The sequence below is a fragment of the Cydia fagiglandana genome, chromosome 4 (assembly GCF_963556715.1).
Source record: "Cydia fagiglandana chromosome 4, ilCydFagi1.1, whole genome shotgun sequence".
NCBI lineage: Eukaryota > Metazoa > Arthropoda > Insecta > Lepidoptera > Tortricidae > Cydia > Cydia fagiglandana.
In genome coordinates this window covers 17,590,055-17,604,878 of record NC_085935.1, presented here as the reverse complement: position 1 = coordinate 17,604,878, position 14,824 = coordinate 17,590,055, and the positions used below count along the sequence as shown (strand labels likewise).

General features: G+C 38.0%; 1 protein-coding gene across 1 annotated transcript in view; it reads right to left on the bottom strand.

The window, feature by feature from the left end:
* Positions 1–14,824, bottom strand: part of LOC134663968 (myosin-VIIa) — a 55,507-nt gene that overhangs the window by 36,367 nt on the left and 4,316 nt on the right. The gene's annotated exons all lie outside the window — the stretch shown is intronic.

The window sequence follows — 14,824 nt, the reverse complement described above, 5'->3', positions numbered from 1 at the left end:
AGAATGGTCACAATGTAACTAAATACAGTAAGTCATCTTCGGGTCACAGTATAGATAATTCCAGTAACTCAACCACGCCTTGTGAGGGAATTTTATTTTCAGCTGTGGACTTTTCAGGGACAAACCAGAATGATGAGGACTCCAAGGAGCCTACACCTGGAGCCCTAATGGACCAGAATGACTCTGAGGACCCTGTGTTGGATTTATTCGACACATATGAGGAATACACAAAAAGGCATCAGCGGCCAATTTTAGGGATTGGAATCCTGGACATGCAAGGTATTGCCTTAGTGGATACAGGCGCAAAGAGAAGCTTGGCAAGTCGAAAGCTCTACTCACTGTTACTTGAGAGACAGCAACAGTTCTGCGAGAAGCAAATGAGAGTGACATTAGCCGATGGTGTAACTCAACTTAGAAATGTGCTCAAAATTACCTTAGATGTCAAAGTGAAGGATAGAGTGATAGCTCAAGAGTTCCTGATCTTACCTGAAGCTGAAGAAAATGAAACTTTACTGGGAATCGATTTTCTAAAAGCATCTAGGCTCGACCTGGACTTTGATAACCATACTTGGTGTTTTCCAGATGGTGAGAAATATCCCATACAGTATGAATCTGACATGCCAACGCAATTGTCAATTGCTGCAAGCAATATACTTCATGCTGAAGAAGGATCAATGCTCAGCGAAGGTGAAAAGATGAAATTAGCCGAAGTGTTAGAGAGGAATAGTGCAGTCTTCAGTCTAGGGGGAGCGCCCACTCCAATTGTTGAACATCATATAGACACAGGAGACCATGCACCTATATCTGTACCTCCATACCGGCTCACACCTGCAAAGAAAGAAATAATGAAAGCGGAGATTGAGAAGATGCTCCGGGAAGGGATAATAGAGGAATGTGAATCTGCATGGACCTCACCGGCAGTTCTTGTCCCTAAGAAAAATAATACTGTCAGATTCTGTGCTGATTATAGAAAGCTGAATAGCGTCACAAAGACAGATAACTATCCCTTACCCTTAATTGATGAGCTGCTGCAGTCGACCGGAAGACATTGCTACATAAGTACCATAGATCTGAGATCCGGATACTGGCAAGTAAGTGTGAATCCAGCTGATCGGGATAAGACTTCAGTGATCACACCATTCGGTACCTACCGTTTCGTACGAATGCCATTCGGTTTGAAGAATGCACCTGCAACCTTCCAGCGGTTGATGGATAAGTTCAAATCCGGTGCCAGCTTGCAAAATACTACAGTTCTAGCTTACCTGGACGATCTCCTGGTTATATCTGACAGTTTCGAGAAACACCTGCAAGACCTGCAACTTGTGTTCGACCGACTACGTCAGTTTGGCTTAAGAGCAAACCGAGAGAAATGTGTTTTTGCTTGCAAAGAGGTCAAGTACCTTGGACACCTCATCACCCCTGACGGTATTAAGCCAGATAATGGGAAAATTGAAGCAATATTAGCCATGAAGGAGCCAACTAATCTCAAGCATCTCCGGACATTTCTCCAAACCTGCGCTTGGTTCAGAAAATTTGTTCCAAATTTCTCAGCGGTAGCTCAGCCGCTTACCAAGCTTACAAAGAAAAATGAACCATGGAAATGGCAAGACGAGCAACAACAGGCTTTTACGGAGCTCAAGACCAGATTAACTTCTGCTCCAATCCTGGTGCAAGCGGATTACAGCAAACAATTTGTTCTACGGACTGACTCGAGTAATTATGCTCTTGGAGCTTGTCTTATGCAAGGCGAAGGACATGATGAGCGTCCCATTGAGTATGCCAGCAGGCTGCTCACTCCAGCAGAACGCCGTTACAGCACAACTGAGAGGGAGTGTTTAGCTGTGATCTGGGCGGTTGAGAAGTACCGGCCCTATATTGATGGTCATACAGTTTTAGTGAAGACGGATCATCAGCCGTTGAAATGGCTGTTGACTCACAAGTCACCAAGTGGTCGCCTAATCCGGTAGGCACTTAAACTGCAAGGTTTTGACATCAAATATGAATACACACCTGGAAAGGCCAATGTCATAGCAGACACATTGAGTCGACCTGTCTGCGATGAAAACTCCAAAGAAGAATGTGGAGTCTGCTCTATTATTATTGATATTCCACAAGTTAACCCGACGGAACTACGTACTGCACAGCTCGAAGATCCAGAAGTCGCCAAGATTATTCAAGACCTGGAAGACTCTGATCCTATTAACTCGACCAGATGGCTAGAGAGAGGATATGTAATGGCCCAAGGGATTCTCTACTATTACAATCCCAACTCTGAGTCGGAGGAAGCTCAGCTGGTAGTACCTAACTCTATGAAGGAGGCCGTCCTAAAAGAGTACCACGACGCCTCAACAGCTGGTCATCAGGGCGTGGAAAGGACTCTCGCACGCATCTGTCAAAAGTATTACTTTACAGGAATGCGCAAGTACATCACGGAATATTTAAAACTATGTGAAGAATGCCAACGTTACAAGATAAGTAACCAGAAGCCTATGGGACTACTACAGACCCCAGTGCTTAATCAAAGAGGAGAGGTGTTAGCTATAGACCTCTTTGGCCCTCTACCTGCACCTCTAGCACAACTGGCCGCGACAGGCGTGAGAAGTGACAGATCGGCGCGACTTGGCGGCTTGTCGCGTGTTGGCAGCACAACTCACGCGCGAGAGCCGCGACAAACTCGCGATCAGATGTCACTGTCAGAAAATGACAACGATCGCGACTTTGAACTAAAATCCGTAGCACAACTGCCTATTTTGAGACAAAATATTCTCTCGTCTTTATGTCAATCCGCGAGTCGAAGTCTACGCGACTTTATAACGCGACTCGCTCTCGCGGGTGGTTTGCTTGTACTTTTTTAACTAAACTCATGATAATTATAACTTAAAAACAAGTTTCATATATTATGTAATAATATAATTTGTATAATTACTTATTGCCCTAAGGAATAAGGAAGTATGGAACAATCACTAAATGCGCTTTACGCACTCTTATATCGATTATGCACGGTGATACCTACAAGTACCATAACACACCCATCATGTTTACAACTTTAATTTCAAACAGCTAGCTTGTAGCTACTCAATTAAGTAATTAGGTGCATATGTAGGATTTTTAAATTTCAATTCAGGTTCGTAAGTTTGTAAAAGTAATCCTAAGACTTAATTCCTTACACAAAACTTTCATCAACCTAACAACGGAGCCCGCTTGCTTGTACATAAATGAAGCCGACGAGGTGGGTAGGTACAAATGTTCAAAACAAACTATCCAACTTATTAAGTAAGCCATAGTCTTAGTAGTAATATTTAGGATCACGGTTAGATGTCTAATTTCAACAATCTCTTACTATTTAGGTACCGTTTGGAACCTTCCTCGACTTCAACAAAACATACCTACATGTGGCCTGTGCCCGCTGCATCGTACTGTAACAGAATGATGTAATACGTGGCTATAACAGGATCATGTCCGGCTCAAAATCATGCTTTGTATGAAATATTATCAGTCAACACCCACTAAACCATTCCGTCCCCTGCCAACACCATACCGTGACGTGAATAGACCGAGCCGACCAATAATATTTTGAAGGAGTCGTTACGCTCATGTCATAGTCTGCGTAGGTAGCATAGGTACGGTTATCATATGGTCTACCATATTGAAACTCCTCTATATCATACCCGTGTTCTAGATGTTTCACTTCATGTTTGACAGGGCCTGATACGATCATGCTATGATACGTTGCTGTCAACATTAGGTATGAAGTGGGCCTTGGGGAGCTAATTAATAATGGCTTCTAGGAGTTTTAAGTACTTACCTACCTACTTTATTTTTGTTTCTTTTCAGGTAAAAATACAGGAGAAAAAAAACAATATTTAAATTAATAGTATATTGCTTTGCCTTATATATTTCTTATTATTAAACCTAATATATAGGTATTAACATCTAGAACCACTATAGAGAAATTGTAAGAATCTTCTTTATTACACTTGATAAGTATTTTCTCTCTTCCTTTTTCTTCGACATGCGGCATAGGACAATTAAATATCACCCTGGAAAGAAAATTGGTTTGTAAACAAGACAATAAAATATGGTCATGACTTCATCGAGGACTATGAAATAAGCTTTTCATATCAATTTGTCAAATCATAAACCGTTAGGTACACAGTACGTGTGTACTGTACATGCCATCCATTATTGGCACAAGAAAAACTATATGTAACTTATTTGAGAGTTACTGTGGCAGCTTAGATAGGTACGCCATAACCATTAGGGTTATTATTAATAGTTCACTTCCTCGGTGGTGTTCTTAAAGCTAAAGCGCTTCTCACATCTTAGTTAATTTAGAAAAGGGGACCGCTCCGCGTTTGAAACCTACAAGCTTGCCTAGTGTGTTTCTTTTCCTGAATCTCCACTTCGGGTCCCGTTGGCACGTTCCTGTTAATAATATTTTGCTTTGGGTGCTGGGATATCAATCGTGTCTAGGATAATGCTGAACTTATTCTGAAAAAAAAAACACTATTTACAACAGGAATATGAGAACAAAACCAATAATAGCAATTCCATTATTATAGTTACTTACAAAAAAAAAAATTATTTAAAAGGTTTATTAAACAGAAATTTTTAAACAATATATATTTTAAGGAATATTATCAATATTAAGTATATAAGGCTCTATTACTTACATTTTTTCATATTTTTTCCCGTAATTAAATGTTGACAAAATTTGAAAGTTCCTTGACTTTGACAGGAAAAACTTAACCATCGACAAAAAACTAGATTTTTTACAACCAAAGAACGAATGATTTAGCGCATCCCTGGTTTCCGATTCAGTGTTGCCACTTGCAAATATCGATTTGTTTAGACTTTGATTTCGCCGGGTAACACTGACGAGTCGCGCCGCGACTTTGAGTTTTCTACGCGGCTGTTGCAGTCGCGGGTACAAGTTATGCTACGGAAATCGACAGATTTGACAGCCGCGGGAATGGCGACTCGAGTCGCGGTCTAAGTCGCGGATGCAAGATGTGCTAGAGGTGCTGAAGGAGATAATGGAGAGAAATGGGTGCTGCTCATCGAGGACACGGCTACACGCTGGGTGGAGCTGATAGCCCTCAAGGACGCCACAGCAGAAGTCTGCGCTCCAGCCCTTATCGAGCAGTACTTCCTACGGTATGGATTCCCAAGAAGAGTCATTTCTGACAACGGAGTTCAGTTTGTCTCAGCTGTGATGCAGCAGACCATGTTCTTGCTGGGAATCAAGCAGAATTTAATACCACTCTATCATCCTGAGGCCAACCCTGCAGAACGCAAGAATAGAGACCTCAAGATTCAACTCTCTATTTTAGTGAAGAACAATCATCGTGCGTGGCCCAAGTTCCTGCCAGCGATCAGGTTCTCGATGAATAGTGCTCTTTCTGCCACCACTGGATGCAGTCCAGCTCACATGATGTTCGCTCGAGAGATGAGGACTCCTTTTGATGCTCAACGTGATTTAAAGGTTATTCTGTCAAAAGAAAACTTTCTGCCGCAAATAACTCCTTACTTGAATAAGTTCCTCGAAAACTGGGAGGTTATAAAGGAGAAAGCTGTACGCCAGCAGGACCAGAAGAAAAGCGACGCTGACCGGCACCGACGGCAGTCACCTTTGTTTTGCGTTAATGACCTAGTTCTGGTAGACACTCATTTGCTTAGTAACGCTTCTAAAGGTTTAACAAAGAAATTCATGCCCAAACGGGATGGTCCCTATCGCATTAGTAAAATAATTAGTCCAACTTCTTATGTTATAGCTGACGTACAAACCAATACCGACCTGGGTAAATACCATAGTTCTGATTTGACACCATTCACACCAGGTCAAGGTATTCCTTCGGTGCCTGTCCAACCACGGCGACTACGTGGTCGCCCTCGTAACTTAGCGCGAGATGATAGTGTTACCAAGTCCCCAACGGGTCGTTCTGGGAACTTGGAGGGGGAGTGTATAACGCACCAACCTCAAACGTCGGCCCGGCCGAACGAAACTCGCGGATTGGACGACTTACCTGCTGCACCGCATGAGCCAATCACAGCTCCGATTCATGACGCACTGCGCGTGACCGACCGTATACAGATACGTTCTCGCCGCTCCCGCGCAGTCCGGCAACCGACGCGATACGATTAATATATGTTTAATGATAAGTTGTAAATCACTACAGTATTTAGTGCTTAATTTCTAATAAGTTTCCCATAAGAACATTACGAGTGTAATTATTCAACAGAATACACTTTTTATTCAGTATCGGTGTCGTTTTCACTTTTAAATAGCCTCCTCATCCGAACCCCGAGCTAGCTGGCGCTACACATTCAATAAATTTATAATGAACATTCCATTCGCCGAAGTAAATGGAGTTTAAAAACACAGTGTATGGCAGATATCAGATGGTATTAATAGTAGATTGTTAACCAAGGGTGGAAAGTGAACCATTTCACCCGAGATATTTTGGCGCTCGAACGAAGAGAGAGCGCCAATAGTTCGAGGGTGAGATGGTTACTTTTACCCGAGTTAAACACTCTACTTTTCATTTCGACTATGAGGAAAGTCAAACACGAGAAATGTAGGTTTATTATTGGTAAGTATAATTCTTTAGAACAAATTATTAACAGATATATAGGTAAACTACATAAGTTACCATATTATATAAGTCACTCGAATCACTTGAAAATGTAAACGGCGCCAATTTCAGTCATGCGGAAGCTGATATGAGAGCTTATAATATGGCATATATTGCTGTTGGCCGTTGCTCGAAGTAAAAATTAAAAAATAATAATTACTTTCCACCCTAGGGTGGGAAATGCAATTCTCCACCCGGTTATCAGCTTATGAAAGGTAAACTTTCCGAACAGGAGAGATGAAAACTTTATTTGTAAGTATTACATGACCTATTTTTGCGACAGATTACTTTTGATACCAATTCTTAATTCAAACCTATCGAAACCAATTTTACCTTACACTTTGTAGAGTTCATTTTGTACAACTTCTGAACGATTCAATTCAAAACGAACTTTGATATTTACTTGATGGAATCTTTGTTGCCCGTTCTTGCTCTGTCAATTAGCTTCAGATATTATCTACTGCCGTTATACAAACGGTTACTTAAATACATCTTTGACTGTACAAGATTGAGAGTAAAAAGTAACGTTGTCGTATCGCGAACATGATCGTCGCGCGGGTCGCGACGCACGCGCAGCGGAACTGATCGCACCGGAAGTTCTTTATTCTACACGTTTTAAACGTAAAGACGCATTTCCATATGAATTTACTGGTGACATACGTCATTTTAATTTAGGGAAGGTATCTCGGCCATTCATCTCGCCACACCTGCCGGAATTCGGGGCAATTATCGATCCGTACCTATGATTAACTATTAATGTGAGAATATTATGGTACAGTCAACTGTAAAAATATGGGTGCACAAATCATCTCAAAAATATGTCCCATAGCTCTTATATCAGCGAATTAAGAACTATGGGACATATTTTTGAATAAGTTGGCTACACCCATATTTTTACAGTTGACTGTACCTACTTTAATTTGCTTTCTAGATGTAGGTTTTGTCAACTCAATAATCTCATTACCAACGCAATTAAAATTGGCCTAAGTAGGTACACAATAATTTATAAAGTTATTTAGTACAAAAATGAAATATCTTCGCTGTATGCGTCATTCGCTCGTGCATTTAAGTCAGAATAGTAAGATTATGTTTTGTATAGATTTAATCTAAACCAATCTTAAATCTGTCAAATCCCAGCGAAGCACGGAGCGAGAATAAATGCCGATGCGTGACCCAACATATCCGGTAAAGACCTGATTTCATCAGCGTTACGCATCCTAAGCGGTTTATAATCGCCCGTCAATACACTCCGCGTAGCGTGGAATCGGTTAAGTATACATTAAGCGGCCATTCTCTTCGGATTATGAGAGGCTAAAATGTAAACAAACATTTAATACACATTTGTTTTAATCCGCGAGTTCCCACACTACACTCCCAGGTCGGATTGTTTAAAGAATTGCCGCCAGGTATGTTTCTACAGATGAGTTCTTGAAGAACGTCCCGCTATGTAACGGCGGGCATGCGACAAGCGGCTCAAGATATAGGTACCTATGGGTATGAGGCTGTTGCAGCTTCTTAAGTTTTTAGAACGAATTGGGTGTCTAGGCATAACAATTGCAATAACATCAGTTATTGCATTTAAAGATAAGTTAACTACAAAATTTAACACATTAACAACATGTCTTAATGTAAAAAAACTATCTAGCGCAACCATTTTTCAAACCACAAACTGTTCATCGTTATGAGACCAATAAATCTTAGGTTGTTTAGATGAGATGCAATCGAGGCCACACAATCACACAACATAGATGTATATGGACAGATTAAAAAGCGAATGAAACTATTAAACATTCGTACACACTGACAAAAGAAACCCTTCAAACTCGGTCATGCCTCTACTCTGTGAACTACGTGGCTATCCATTGATCAGATGAGGCAGTTACAGCAACCCCACCAAAATATAAATGAAGATCTTACGTATCTTAGCAGAAGGTTTACAATTGTTTGACCAGATACAACTGGGCTGATATTCCTATACAAATATCTTGATAGCTGACGCCATCTCTGGAATAATAAACGTAGAGACTGTTACGAGAGCAGTAGGTACTAGATGAACTTATCTGCCATCCTAATGGCTGCCACATTGTCCTCAACTATGTGATGAAATCACTTAAAGGCTTTGAGTTTTTTTCGCTCGATCAGTCTATCACAGATTGTTTTGATAATGTAATTGTTTTAATAGCTTTACTACCTAACACTTAATGAAGTTTTCTGACAGATAAATATTAAACAGAAACAAATTGATGTATCTGATTGATAAGTTGTACGAGTACATATTGATTCGATTAGGTTTGTGAAAGTCCGCTTAGCGCGCCAAATATGGAATAGATAGGGAACCAGATGGACGTAGTAAGCACTTGTTCAATCCACTTTTAGAAGAGCAAGAAAGATTCTAAGTAAAAATGTTTCTCATTGCATTGAGGAGGAAGTGGCTGTCCGCATGCCGTATGATTTTGTAATATTTATGATTCAATAAGATTAAGTTTTAAACATTGTTTTTTTTTTGACAAAAATAGTAGGTAACAATCAGGCCGATAATATTCATTAAACTAATTTAGCTTAATTAAGTAAAGGTACGTAACTAATTATTGTAATTGCTTACTTGACGAAGTCCTGATCTTAGTTTACTTAGCTAATAATCTATTATAATGTAGATTAGGTTAAGTTAGTCCATAAAAAAATTGAAAATTTTATTTATAATAAACAGTTAAATTTTTTATTTTTATTAGGACCAACCGCACCACACCGGAACGATTGAGTGTGTCTTATAGATAGGACTTTGCCTTCCTGCCATACCCTTTGTCCTATAACAGTTAGTGCGTCAACTTATTTTAAAAACCGGTGTAGGTACAGGTGTCTAGCCGATATCTTTATATCACAATATAGGGTACCTACTGCAGGCAGCGAATTCCAATTCGTACCTAAGCTTAAATTAAATAAAACTTAGGTGCCGCAAAACTTCGGAATTGGGAAATCTCTGCTGTCGGCTTAAGGTGACAGAGATGAAGACACTTATTTGTACATAATGGCATGACTTTCAATTGCATAGAATTTCCTATTCTGCGGCGCAGTTATGTGTTTACCGCCGTGACCCTCCACCTGGCGGTCGCGGCTCAATGAGGCTTCCGTCCGGTTCACGCGCACCGTGCCCTTTGCTGCCTTTCATTTCTAATGTTAAAGACATCCAATCGATACTATCCAATAAAGTATAGGCCTTATGGGTATACCGGGTGTGGCCTATAATATGAGCAAAAAATTAAACCGTAGGCTGTAAGTACTCCTCATATTGACCAACATTTGTTCAGCGACTTTTAAAAATTACTTGTGGATTGATTTTTAATACACTTTAAAGTTTATTCTAAGACGCAATGTATTGCGAATTTTGCTATGTTTAAGGCGCGACAACTTTCAACTGTCAAGACAAGCAACTTCAATCACAATGATAATGGCGTGGCGATGGCGTCCATTGAAGATAATATTTATTTTGTATGAAAAATAGGGAGTCTAAATAGTTCATAATTTTTAAATGTTGTTGAACAAAAGTGTCACCGTTTGAGGAGTACAATCTATGTTTTAATTATTTGCTCATGTTACAGGCCATACGCGGTATAATATCTAGTAGGAACTTAAAATTTAACAGAAACTGCGTTGGCTTTATTCATACCCAGGAAGTTTAATTCCTTATTTATTCGTGGGCAATACTGAAAATTTCTGGATTCTGATGTATGAGACGACTTATTTTTTCTAAGTGGCCAGTCCAGGAAATTTCAGTATGCCCTAAGATTACGTATAATAAAATTATCCATAGTGTCTTAAGTTTAAGTAGGTACATGTGACCTGGTTTTAATTAATAAGGATTCCTTTTTATGGTCATGATTATGTATGATATTAAGGAATTCCTATTCTTGATTATGAAGGAGGTCCTATCTATGCACAATAAGCCTTTTGTACGATAAGTTCTCTTTTCTGCAATAAATAAGTTTTCAATGTCTAATTATTTAAAACGCTATTGTGCTTCTATGACAGAGGTAAACAGCTCATCAGAAAATTCAATGTACCTAATTGTCATGTGGCCATTGGGTATAAAATGAAGCGTAGGTATTTATATTTTGACATTGATTATATATATTATACACACACATCTTACTATTCATTACCCGACCATAATAAAATTGGTATTTGAATAAAGGTTGGCCCCTGCGTTTGCGCACGGCAACGACACGCCACAACAACGATCGATTATTTTATTAACGAGCGAGTCAGCTGTTCCATGACTTATTGGAACTAACGGTAAAAAATAAGGAAAAATGTTACTGTCGGTATAAATTCGACCGCAAATGTCACAGATGAAGATCCCATAGGTAGGTATCCCATATTTTAAAGTTCCTATGCCAAATTTAATTTTAAGGGAGGCCGCGATATTTTGTCTTCATAGTAACCCATTTAGTAAAGCATCAGCCATGAGCGTATATATGATTTTAAGTAAACTGCAAAACGTAATTCAAGACCAAAAAAAGTAAGACAATGTTGCCACTGCAATAATTTGTTCGTAAAATAGTAAATTTCTTTTGATAAATAATCACGCTAAGATAATATATTTATTAGTAATTTTACTCCTACGATTTAAAAAAGTACTTTTATTTACTTATTTTTATATAAATACAAGACGCGCTAGTAAAAAAAATAAAAAAAAAAATTAATTACGTTTTGCAGTATAGTTTGACCAGTGCGAGTGGTGCGTAATTCGTTGCAAGTGCAGAAACAGCAGCATTCTATCACGTCGCGAGTGCCTCCACTTCCTGGCTGCTTACTGAACACACCCGCTCATGCGTTTAGCAACCTTTAAAACTGATCGTTATTATTACTAATACAGCTTATCCTAGGATTTCAAATTGCCTATACATATTACATATACAGGGTGGAAAGATAAGTCGGGCCCTGGAGGGAAACTACCTTAAATCGTTAAGCTGGCTCATTTTACTTAAGGGAGACATTCCTTTATTTTTAAAAAGAAACAAAACTGCATTCAAAGTATTTTTCTTTTTTTCTTCAATTTGGCTTGTCTAAAAAAATCTTAAGTACTAAATATTAGATTTTATGGATATTTTGTACGACAGACGAATGTAAGACCTAATGCTTCTTTTGAAAAATGTTATCATTAACATTAACTGTATCGACTAGTAAAATAAAATTGCGAGTTTTTATTTTTTTGAATTTTTTGTCGGTTCGAGTCCCGGGCGAGGCAAGCGAGTTTTAGAAAATATTTGAATGCAGTTTTGTTTCTTTTTAAAAATAAAAGAATGTCTCCTTTAAGTAAAATGAGCCTGCTTAAGGATTTAAGGTAGTTTCCCTCCAGGGCCCGACTTATCTTTCCACCCTGTATATTATGTAAATTAATTGTTAAATCAAATTGTCTTTGCAAGCTATGCGGTCACAGACAAATAGTATGTGTATACTTAGTTTCGATACAAAAATCTAATCAATCTCATGAACAATGCTAATTATGTAAATTTGTCTGAGAAAGAAGTAAATCGACTTACTTAATTACTTAGTCTACCTTGTCTGTCATCGTGAATAATTGACCCTGCGAGAAATGATATCAATACCATTCTAATTTCTTCCATTCTTCCTTCGCCCGCTGTGAACTGTAGGTATGGTGTTCAATTTGAGAAGATCACGGATTTACTTCACTCTTTGAGGAAGGTATAATAGATATAGATAATGACTGTGCGTATTATAATGACCCCCCTGACGAAGAAGTAATAATAAGTAATGAATACATTTTTTTTTTGTAGGTAAATAAATGGATTTTGACTTATTTGCAACAAATCACCTATATTTTTTGAGCCTTTTTATTAGCAGATTTGGACAAAAAAAGTAAGGAAAATTCATAACAATTTTCGTTGCTGTTTTCCTGCCATTAATACCTATTTTCGACTTCGAGAATATTTGATTCATAATTAATTTAGAATTTCTCATTAACTAGTAAGTATAGTAATAAGCAGATACCTATTGCGTACAGCAGGTGGGGTCCCTTTGTTTCCCATAAAGTCTTAAGTCATAATGTATTGTTTGTCATATTATCTTTAGTCATAAAACTGAAACCGTTAACTTTTCAGGATTTTCGTAAGGTTACACTGTAGATAGGTTAGGTTAGGTTAGGTTTGTTTTATGGCAATCCTGAAAAATTACGCGTTTCTGAGAAAAACCAATTATGACTAACGAAAATCCGGACAAACAATACATTATGACTTAAAACTATTTGGGAAACAATAGAGACCCACAGCAGGTACATACAGAAAATTTATTATGTAATCGTTACAATACACGAGAATGTAACAAATCGATGCATACCTACCGACATCGCTGATAAGGCTTCTTGCATTGACCCCACTGTAAGAATATTAGCAGAGCAGTAAGTAGATTAGTTGGTAGTTACTTTGCTTTTGCAAACTGCTTTTAAATAATAGATACTACACGTAGTTTTATTAAAGTACATATTTGGAGATACGATACCTAGTTGAAAAATTGATAATGAATACAGAAAATCTAACAACCCAAGTAGTTTTAGGTTTTATTATTGATAAAATTACCGTCCCTTTAGTTCTGTTTAACCGGTAGAACAAATCTCCTGAATCCAGGATATTAGGACTCAAAATTAGAACATTATTGTACAAGCATTATATAGCCTTCTAAGTCCCAGAAGCTTTAATTTTGCTTTTGAGTTTGGAACCTTGTCTTATTTAATAAAAGTTTATATTTTTGGGAAAAGGTCTTTAAAAAGGCCTTTGGGACTCAGGAAGATAGAATAAATGATTTATAGTCCGTTTTTTTTAGCATTAGAAAGAACTTCGCAGAAGTTCGCTTGTGGTTCTAAATCTGGCACTTTTAGCGGTAACAATTTGAAGTAAATTACATATATGTATTGACCATGCTACATTAGATAATTCAATAATTATTAACAATTAACGAGCCTGATAAAAACTGCACGCTTGCTTCTGCCGAGTTCTTTCTAATGCTAAAAAAACGAACTATAGGCACGAGTAGGCAAATATGCCTGTTAGTGGAAGTGTCAAACTTTATCACACGTAAATAATAGCTGCATATTGTTGCAAGCAATAACGAATTTATTGCACCTTTCAGAAGTTTGTGTTGGGGGACTAGAAATTTTAGAAAGTGCGACCTTCGCGACTTGACTACCTCTTCATTACTTCATTTAACGAATGGCGTACCTACATATACAGGATGATTCATGAGACGTGAGCAGGACTAACCCTGCATACTCAGTAACTGATAATTGATCGCTCACCGTCGTATTTAGGTGAAACAACCACACTTTTTACTATTTTTTAACTTTTTGGCGAGGGCAAATTTAATTTTCTACAATCATGGTCACCCTACAAGACCTAATTAATAAACATAAAATTAACCTCTGTAACCGTAATGACACCATTATGATTACGAACCAAAATAAACTGTCAAACTTGAGTGAGATACGAGTTATCAAAAGTAACCAGACCGTGATGACATTCAATTTGACACAGAATATCGGTAGTTTAGTATTCTAATTGTAGGGTGACCATGCATGTCGTAAATAAATTAATAACTTTTTTTTTCAACACGACTAGAAAATTAACGTTTATCTCACTAATACTGATACGAAACAGTTGCTTATAATTTACGAAATGTGCAGTGTTAGTCCTGCTCACGTCTCCTGAATCACGCTGTATTGTGCAATACATTACACTTGTTAGGGTAAATAATTATCGTCTTTCTTTACGCTTACTGCGAAACTTTACATAAATAAAAACCTTGGTTTCTCTCAAACCAAGTTACTTACCTACAGGCAGCCAGCTAATAGATTGTAACTAGCATTAATGTCAGGCAAAGCTTCAGACAGCTATTATATTCTTGATTTTGTTACGTAAGCACAAGCACCTAACCATATTTACCAGACTAAATAAAATAATTTATTAAATAAGACCAAAAGTCGCATTTTCGCAATTTTCATCATATTCATTACTTATACCTACTCTCGATAAAATAATTCATAAAAGTACCTAATAACTTGACGTATCTATATAACAAGCAATGTATTTACTCACTACAATTATTAGTTACTCACGTTACGGACAGTATCTTATAGCAGTTATAGTTTTTAATCTATTATTGATCTCGAAACAATAGGT